A 9,474-nucleotide genomic window follows, 5' to 3' on the forward strand; every position below is an offset into this window, starting at 1 on the left:
AGGAGGTCATTAGATGGGCTTTAATCCAATCTGGTGATTTTATAAGTGGAGATTAAGACACAGACACTCACAGATGGAAGACTCTCTGAAGACACAGGGAGAAGACAGCCATCTACAAGCCAATAAGGGAGGCTTCAGAAGAAATAACCTTGCCTACACCTTGATCTTGGACTTCCAGCCCCCAGAATTATGAGAAAAGGAATTTCTGTTGTTTAAATCACCCAGTTTGTGGTTCTTTGTTACGGCAGCTCTAGAAAACTATTACAACCAGCCAAAGCATTGAGTCTGATCTGCCGAGTATGAGAGTTATGTCTGTGTTCATTGAATGAAAGGAAGAATGAATAAAACTATCATGGGCCAATCCTCAAGGTGTTTGCAGTCTTAAGGGGACCCTAGTGTTTTTTCTTATTCTGTGCTGTGTGCTGGAGGCACTGAGATGAAAGCTGTGGACCTTCTTCATGGAATGTGTATGCTAGCAGGGAAACCAAGCTTACAAGTATTTCATACATAATAATTTTCGAAGTACTATGATAGAGGAATGCAACACCTGAGAACCTGGAAGAATCCCCTAATCTAGTGAGGAGAAGAGAAGGTCAGGGAAGGCCTCTTGGAGAAGAAACCACCCAAGCTGTCATGAAGTACAAACAGCTGTTACCCAGCAGGTTGTGGAGACAAACGATTCCAGGTATGTGCCCAAGCCTGGAGGTACCCAGGCCAACCACAACAAGTCAGTGCAAGAGAAGGAACAGAGAGAGAGAGAAGGCTGGAGTGAGGCAGAGACCAGGTCATGGAGGCAGCGACCAACAGAGGCAACGGCTAGGTCATGGGGGGCCTGTGACAGGGTGAAGGCACTTGGGTTATAGAGTTAGAGAACTTAAGTTCTCTAACTGTAGCCAGCTAGAAGCTACATTTCCCAGCTTTGTTTGGAGCTAGATGTGGTCATGAGACTAAGTTCAGACCAGGGCGACACATGCAGAAGTGATGTGTGTGACTTTCAAGTCACTCCCAAAGACAGGCTCAGCTACTTGCTAATTTCCCAGCCTAATTATTTCTGCAGGCTGGAAAATAGAAAGAACTGGAGTGGTCTCAGAAAGACACAATGCAGACAACAGACTGACCTACTAGCCTGGGTTCCTAGCTGCCCTAAAAGGACAAGAGTCCTGCTCTCCCTGAACTATTGCCTCTGGACTATTACAGAAGAGAGGAATAAACACCTGCTTAAGTTAGGCCACTGAATACCTGGGTCCCTGTATTACCCCAGCTTCACTTGTACCCTAAGCAACATACAGCCTCATTTTGGAGATTGTGGACAATACACTAAATCCTCAATGTTATCAATAGGTTCTTAGAAACTGTGACTTGAAGCAAAACAGCAGGTCCTTGAATAATGTCTCACATTCACCTTTCTTTCCTTATAATCTTGATAAGAAAAATAATTGGTTTTTATACTGTGTTTCACAGTCACATGGAATCCTATGCAGCCACAAAAAGGATGAGTTCATGTCCTTTGTAGGGACATGGTTGAAGCTGGAAACCATCATTCTCAGCAAACTATCACAAGAACAGAAAACCAAACACCACATGTTCTCTTATAAGTGGGAGCTGAACAATGAGAACACATGGACATAGGGAAGGGAACATCACACACCAGGGCCTGTTTGGGAGTGGAGAGGCTAGGGGAGGGTTAACATTAGGAGAAATACCTAATGTAGGTGACAGGTTGATGGGTGCAGCAAACCACCATGGCACGTGTATACCTATGTAACAAAACTGCACGTTCTACACATGTACCCCAGAACTTATAATAAAAAAAGAGAAAAAAAAAAAAGAAACTATGGATGACATCAGGTAAGGACTTACTATGCTACTTGACACATAGTGGGTCTATGATTAGTCAATATACCTGATATAGTTTGGCTGTGTTCTCACCCAAATCTCATCTTGAACTGTAGCTCCCATAATCCCCACATGTTGTGGGAGAGGCCCAGTGGGAGGTAATTGAAACACGGGGACAGGTTTTGCCCTTGCTGTTCTTGTGATAATGATTAAGTCTCAAGAGATCTGATGATTTTATAAAGGGCAGTTCCACTATGCATGTTCTCTTGCCTGCCACCATGTAAGACGTACATTTGCTCCTCCTTCACCTTCCACCATGATTGTCAGGCCTCCCCAGCCATGTGGAACTCCGAGTCGATTAAACTTATTTTTCCTTATAAATTACCCAGTCTCAGGTATTTCTTAATAGCAGTATGAAAATGGACTAATAACATACCCACAGCTATCATTAGGATGAACTGATAGAATGTGGTGACTCACTAGATGTGGTGGCAAAAGAAAAGGAAAAGCTAATCGGACTCTGAAATTTCCAACTTGGGTGTCAGTGAGAATGATGGGACTCCTAATAGAAATGTGGGGAGGAGAGAGGAGGACAATTTGGGGAGAGAAAATAAAGGCAGGCTCTGGCCATGCTGAGTTTGAGTTGCTGGCAGGGCTCACAGAAAGAGATGCCAACAGGCAATTTGAAATTTGAGCTGTAGCTGAGGTCTGGAAACAAAGAATGGGGTGGGGGTGGGGGAATTGAAGCTGTGGAAATAATGAGGTTTCTAAGGGAGAAAGCTGCAGACGCAGATATTGGAAGGATAATGAGGAGACAAGTCTGGCTGGAGCAAAGGTTTCTAAGGGTGCAAAAGGGAGGGAGCACTGGGAAGGGGTTGAGCCCAGTGTGGCAGAACTTCAAGAGCCCTGTGGAGGAGGAGCTCAGACCTCAGTCTTCAGGCAAAGGGGGCCATGGTGGCTTTGAATGGGGAGGGCAATGATGAAGACCCTACCTGTTGTGCCAGAGCATCCCTGAGGGGGCCAGAGGGATGCTCTTCCTCTGCCAGACAAGCAGCTACCACTTACAGCCATTTCACTGCAGTCTTAATAAACACGTGTGAAGTACAGCAAACAACCTCAATGAACACGCTGCCTCTAGGTGGTGGGTTATGGGATTATAGGATTTTTTAATACAAAAAGTTAGATGAAAGTGAATTTTTTTTAAAAAAGGTCTGAGTGTGTACTATAAACTTGGTACATCAAAGCACTTTCAGCCTGAATATTTTGGAGAGATTTTTAAGGAGACAATGAAACCAAAGAATTAGCCAGAGTGACTCCATGGAATGGAAAGTCACATCTTGAAGGAGAAGGCAAGACAGGTGACCCCTGCTCAGCCTTTCCATCCTTTAGTCAACCAATATGTATTGAGGGTTGCCCCCACTCTGCCACTTTCAGGGGCCGTCATTCATACCACATGGAGGGTCAAGGCAAGAAGTAAACCAACATGTCAGGAGTTGTTGAGTGCTGGGGTGAAAAATAAAACTGGGTGAGGGATAAACAGAAGACACAGCCACCCCACCTCAGGGAAGTTCCCTCCAAGGTGATCTTAGAGCCCCGACAGAAGGCAGTGAGGGTGCCACACAGCTCTCAGGGATGGAATGTTCCAGGCCAAAAAGAAGCAGCAAACACAAAAGTCCTGAGGTGGGAGAGGGCATGACACGTTTGCGGAATGCCAGAAGAGGTCAAGGCTGGCATCAGGGTGAGGCAAGTGAAGGGCCTAGGGTGAAAATTTAAGGAAGCCTTCTTCTCAAGTTCCTGTAATTGCCCAGGCAGATGGCTTCCTTTCTTGCTTCACCTCAGTCCAAGCCCTGGTGGCAGTAACTGAGTCTGGGACAGGAAGAGTGGCAGCAGGGCTCAGTGGCCACAGGACTCAGACAACGGGAGCAGCAGGGAACCCAAAGCCTCAGATGGCTCACTGCTCTGTCTCCCTAAGAAACTCAATATGAAGGTCCAAGAAATCCTATATGCCTGGAGAGTTATCCTAAGGGTGAGAGGAGAGTTTGGACCCACTTCTTAGTTGACTGAAGGATCTTCACTAAGAAGCAGGAAACGAGTTGTGTCCCAACATTACAAGGCTGTGCTACCTCAGGTACACATCCTTCCTACTCTGGACCCAGATTTCCTTTGCTGTACCATGGAAGGATTGGATTCAATGAACCCAAGGTCCTCCCACCAGAAACCAGGTCCAAAATTTTATGGTTCTATGAGCTCACAATAAACCTTTTTTTCTAAAGGAGCCTGGGGGTACAGGGAAGGAAAAGAAAAGGAAGAGGCTCAAAGGCCTTTCCATCAAAAGCTCAAAGAAGACAAACATTTTGTTCTTCCTCCCCATGTATTTCTAAGACACCCAGAGCTAGTTTCAAATAACCTGCTGGCCCAAACTTAGATTCTGGAATCAATCTCCCTTCATGGGAAGAAAGAGTCTCGCTAAGTTTGTGATGACCCAGGTGTCACCAACAGGCTCAAAATCTGCCATCCTGGTGAATGTTCGCATGCTGAGGCCTCCAGTGACCAGAACCACAGTGGACGCCTGTGGAAGTGACCACTTCAAGAATCAGCTAATAAATAGGAATGTTCTGTTTTGAACAAAGAGGTCCACTTGCAGCCAAGTTTTCCATTCATGAGCCTATCTGACACAGGTATAACTGCCCCTTTCCCTTTTTCCCTTAGACTTTTCACAAGCTAGTTTCATTCCTTCTAGATTTCCAATAACTGCCCAGGGTTTAGAGTTTCTGAAGAGTTTCATATGTTGACATCCAACTTGACTTCTGCACCCAGGATCTGAGGCAAGAATTATTGTCATTCCCATTTTACAAATGAGGAAACTGAGGCTTTCAGAGAGAAAAGCTTGGAATAATCTCCCAAGTAGGCATCAGACTTGAAAAACTGACAGTGTGGCCCTGCAAAATCAGTGCTATAAAAGCTTGTGATAACTGGAAATTAATGGTGAAAAATGCCCCTGCTTTTGCACCAGTGAATCAATTCTCACTTCCATGCCTTATGAATATCCACCATCTACCCATCATGTCCCAGCTTTCCAGACAGCAGGGACACAGATGCCACACAATCCCTTCACCCTCCCTAACATCCTTGACCCTCTGTTCGGCTCTCGGCCATGCATTGATTCCTTCCTCCTTCCATTGCCCCTCAAAAAAGGTCCATGTGTATCAATTCTAGCCAAGAGAGCCCTAGAAGGATCACCGAGCCCTTAGTTCTGCCATCAGGCCAACTCCAGAGCAGGTTCGGGCTCCATTGGAGTGTGCTTCTATATCCTGCCATATGGAAAATTTTTGCAGAGCCTTAGAGAGGCCTCCGCCCTCTCTAATGGGTGGAGGGATGGGGACACTTAGATCCAGGACACCAGCGACTCTAACTTTCCATTATTGACTCACAGTGCCCTGCCCTAAAAGGCCATTGGGCCCAGACTACCCACAGTTTAGAATGCCAGGATTCAGTAGATGTATTTGCATATGCAGGATGGGCCAAAGAAGGGAAACTCTGGCCCCATCTAGAGGGGACGCCCCTGAGAGACATTTGCTGAAATGACCTGATAGCAAGAGCTGGAGAGGAGGGACAGTGATCTCCTGGGTCATAAAAGCACAGGACTTCACATGCAGAGCAAAGCCAGAAGGGCCCACCCTTGTCCAAGGTAGACCCGTGACAAGGGCAAGCAGGCTGAAAAGTTACCTTGATAAGTTACTTTGTTTTCACTCTGGGTTTTAGCCACCAAGGATCTGTTTCAAAGAGTAATGGAAGAAACAAAGACAAAGATTCTAGTCTTCTTGCAGCCTGCTTCAGGCAGGTCTAATTAAGAAATGTGTGAAAGAACCTCAGGAAAAGCCAGGAACATCAGAAGGGATTTCAGTTTGGCCTGGAAAAATCTTCTCCCTGCCTTGAATTTCACAAAACTCTTTCATTTGCTACTCTTAGCTCTGAACCATCCCAACAGTCTTCCAAGAGATGCCTTATTATTTCTGTTTTGTAGATGAAGAAACTGAGGTTCAAAGAAGTGAAGTGATTTGCCCAAGGCCACATGATCTTAAGTGGCATAGCTGGGATTGTATCCGAAGTCCGTCTGAACCTCAGATGTCTAGCCAGAATACCACATGCCTCAAAACAGTCCTATGGGGCCAAGCGCAGTGGCTCATGCCTGTAATCCCAGCACTTTGGGAGGCCAAGGCAGGTGGATCACTTGAGGTCTGGAGTTCGAGACCAGCCTGGCCAATATGGTGAAACCCTATCTCTACTAAAAATACAAAAATTAGCTGGGCATTAGTGGCATGTTGGCGCATGCTTGTAATCCCAGCTACTCAGGAGGCTGGATGACAAAGCGATTCTTGATCTCAAAAAAATTAAATAAATAAACAAATAAGTAAAAACAATCCTGTGAAACAGGCATCTGTTATACCCCAGATTCAAAGAGCTGCACAGAAAGTAAGTTCCAAGACCAGGAGGTGAAGCCAAGTTTCTCAGCACCAGAACTAGAGTTCTTTCCACCATACAGCACTGCTCCAGTTGCCTCTCTTATTTCCTGCTCTGTCGCTCCAAGCTGCCAAAACAGTATCTACTATGTAGTGAGTGCTAAATAAATACCTGATGGATGAGCGAGTCCTTCTTTGAAGAGAAGTTTTGTTAGGAAAGTGGGTGATGATCTTAACTGGATGAGCCAGTGACTCATTTCGCTCAAGGATTAAATCTGAATTTGAAGAAAAGCAGTTGACTTAGCTGTGAAATATGTCCCTGGGCTCCTCCCCAGTAAGGACAGAACAACTGGAGAAAGAACCCACTGTTCCTCTCTGGAATGAGAATTAAAACTATGAATAAGGCTTTTATGTTTCTCTTCTCCAGGACAATCAGGGAATAAAGATAGTTCCTGACAACATTGCGACATTGGAGAGAACAGGCGTCTAAGCATTCAAACACTACTTTCCCTCTCATTATCTGTCATTTTGTTAAAGTAAAGCCATTCATGAATTGGAAACTGTAGGATGAGAAACTGCTATGCTGTCCCACAGGGAAAACTCACTCATACGTCTCATCCATTCTCTCAATTACCGGGAAAAACACCAACACCTAAGTGGCACAAAGCGGTGAATGAAAAGGTGCTGCCATGTTCCGGGTACTCTTCCAGACAGGATTCCATTTACAGAGGAGGAAACCAAGGATCAAAGACATTCCGGAATTAGCTAATTTCCCCTATGATTAGTAAGCTCAATAGCTAGGATTTGAATCCAGGACTTCCAGAACACAGAGCCTGTGCTCTTTCCCTACACCACGATTACAGGCTACTAATGAAGGGCATTATCACAAAGGAAAGTGCCCCACAAAGAAGCTTCACTTGCTTTACCTCACACAACTGTGGGGATCAAATGAGATGGAGAGAGTAGAGATAATAATCCCCATTGTACAGATTAAGACACTGAGGCTTAGCTTTTAAAGTGGTACATATATGTAATATATGCCACATCTAATTCCCGTTTTATAATTCCTATTTTATAAAAGAGGAAACTGAAGCCCAGAGGCAATGAAGTTACATATATGCATTTATATATATTAATATTGTGTTCCTACTATGTGTAGGTTCTATGCTGACAGTCATCTTTCTCCAAACGTCAGTTTTATCTTTGGTGAAATGGCAATGAGTGGTTTGACCAAAAGTGGTCAGCTAGAAATTATTGCAGTTGGAATTCGATATCTAGAACTTTCTGATTTTAAAACTTGTAAAACTTTTCTGTTATACGGATCTATTTGCTTCTATCTTGATGTTATAAAATATGTGACTCCTATAAAATATGTGGCATCTAAATGTAGGACATTTTATTAATGGCTAGGTAGGGTAGATATCTTAGACAAATACTTCCCCACTGACTCTGTATAGAAACTTTTCAACTCTGAAGTTTATATGAATAATTCACTTAGGGAATCAAAAATATTCATTCTACCAGTGTAGGAAGACCTCATCTGAATAAATTCTGCCTGGCATGTCACTCATGAAATGGTAGGAGGAAAGGAATTTGAGACTGAACTTCCTGCAAGAGATGGGCAGTCACTTCTGTACGCCAAGTCCTTTAGGGGGGTGTTTAAATTAAAATGGTGCCTGTCCTCTGGAGGTACAAGAAAAGCTATATTGGAAAAAAACATATGTAAGACATAGTCAGAAACACATTGCCAGTCTCTGCAGAAAACTTCCTTTCTGGCCAAAGTTGTTGAGCACCAACTTCAAAGGTCAATAGAATGCCTGAGTGAGCAAGTGCACCACCATCAGGAACCAGGGAGGCTGCTACTAAGGGCAAGGAGACAGGAGACGTGGACACCAAAGAAGGTGGGGTTAGTTAGCTTGACCTTGAAGAGGAGCTGTATTTCAAAACTTTAAGGGCAGCCCAGGCAGAAACTGTGACATGAGCATAAACTTGAGTTTGGGAACTGAAATTGGAGACTAGGGCCACATTCAGAAAGATTATAAATGTCTGGGTCAGAAATTTGTACTTAATCCATCAGACAATGCTGAAGGTTTTAGTAGCAAAAAAACCAATCAGACCTATTTTAGAAAAACCAATCTTTTATTCCTTCATCAAATACCTATTGGGCACATTGCCAGGCATTGCATCTTTTCATTCCCACACAACAGTGATTGGCAGGCCTACTGTCCAGGGCACAAACAGGCGATCAGCTAGTACTGCCATTCACTTTCTGGGTGGCCATGGTAGCCACCCCCCAAGACAGCCACCACAATCCCCACCTCCTGGTATCCACACTTTGTGGAGTCCCCTGCCATGCAGTACCAGGGTTGCCTGTGTGACCAATAGAATATGGCAGAAGTGATGCTATAGCACTTCCAAGATTAGGTGATAAAAGACAGTGTGGCTAGCGTCCATTCTGGTGGCTCTCTTTCTTCACTGTATCTGGGGGAAGCCAGCAGCTATGTCATAAGCAGCACTATGATGAGGCCCATTTGGGAGTAGCCAAACTCTCCTGCCAGTTGCCCCAACCCCAGCCCTTTGAGTGAGCTTGAGCTTGGAAATTGACAACCCAGTCCTCAATGCCTGCAGCCCCAGCCAACTGCTTGACTGCAGCCTCATGAGAGATACAGATCCAGAACCAACCAACTAAGCCCCTCCCAACTTCTCCACTCTCAGAAATGAATGAACTTACACTGACACATCATTATCATCCCAAGTCCTTTCCATTGTAATATATGCTTGTTCTTCTAAACCATTCCATCTTAGGGTAATTTGCTACCTAGCAATAGGTAAATAGTACAGTGATCTTCCCAGCATGGTTGATGTGAGGATAAAATGAAACAAAGAATGCCCTAGGGATTTGTGCAATTATAGAAAAGAGAGGAAGAGACAGACTCAGGGGTCAGGTGGTATGAAACACCTGTCTCCATGCAATTGACTTAGGAGGTGAAGAGCAGAAGCTGTAAGTCCCAAGCTTTCCCCAGCACTTCCAAGGTGGGTGCTGACTAGTACCTTACACAGAACAAAGTATCTCGCTGACCTCCCAGATCTTCCCTGCAGGACTGCTGCTTTATAGTGCTTCACAGAAAGAAACCAAGGCTCACAGAGGTCTATGAAGTAATTCGATGACAGACACAGA

General features: G+C 44.6%; 1 long non-coding RNA gene across 1 annotated transcript in view; it reads right to left on the reverse strand.

Moving 5' to 3' along the window:
- LOC107973924 (uncharacterized) overlaps nt 1-6,595 on the reverse strand; it is a 97,412-nt gene extending 90,817 nt beyond the window's left edge. The window contains exon 1 of the long non-coding RNA XR_001716455.2: nt 6,469-6,595. This is a non-coding gene — a long non-coding RNA (uncharacterized LOC107973924). The remainder of the gene's footprint in view (nt 1-6,468) is intronic.
- Between the last annotated feature and the right edge of the window lie 2,879 nt (nt 6,596-9,474).

Source organism: Pan troglodytes, chromosome 1, assembly GCF_028858775.2.
Source record: "Pan troglodytes isolate AG18354 chromosome 1, NHGRI_mPanTro3-v2.0_pri, whole genome shotgun sequence".
In the NCBI taxonomy this organism is placed as follows: domain Eukaryota; kingdom Metazoa; phylum Chordata; class Mammalia; order Primates; family Hominidae; genus Pan; species Pan troglodytes.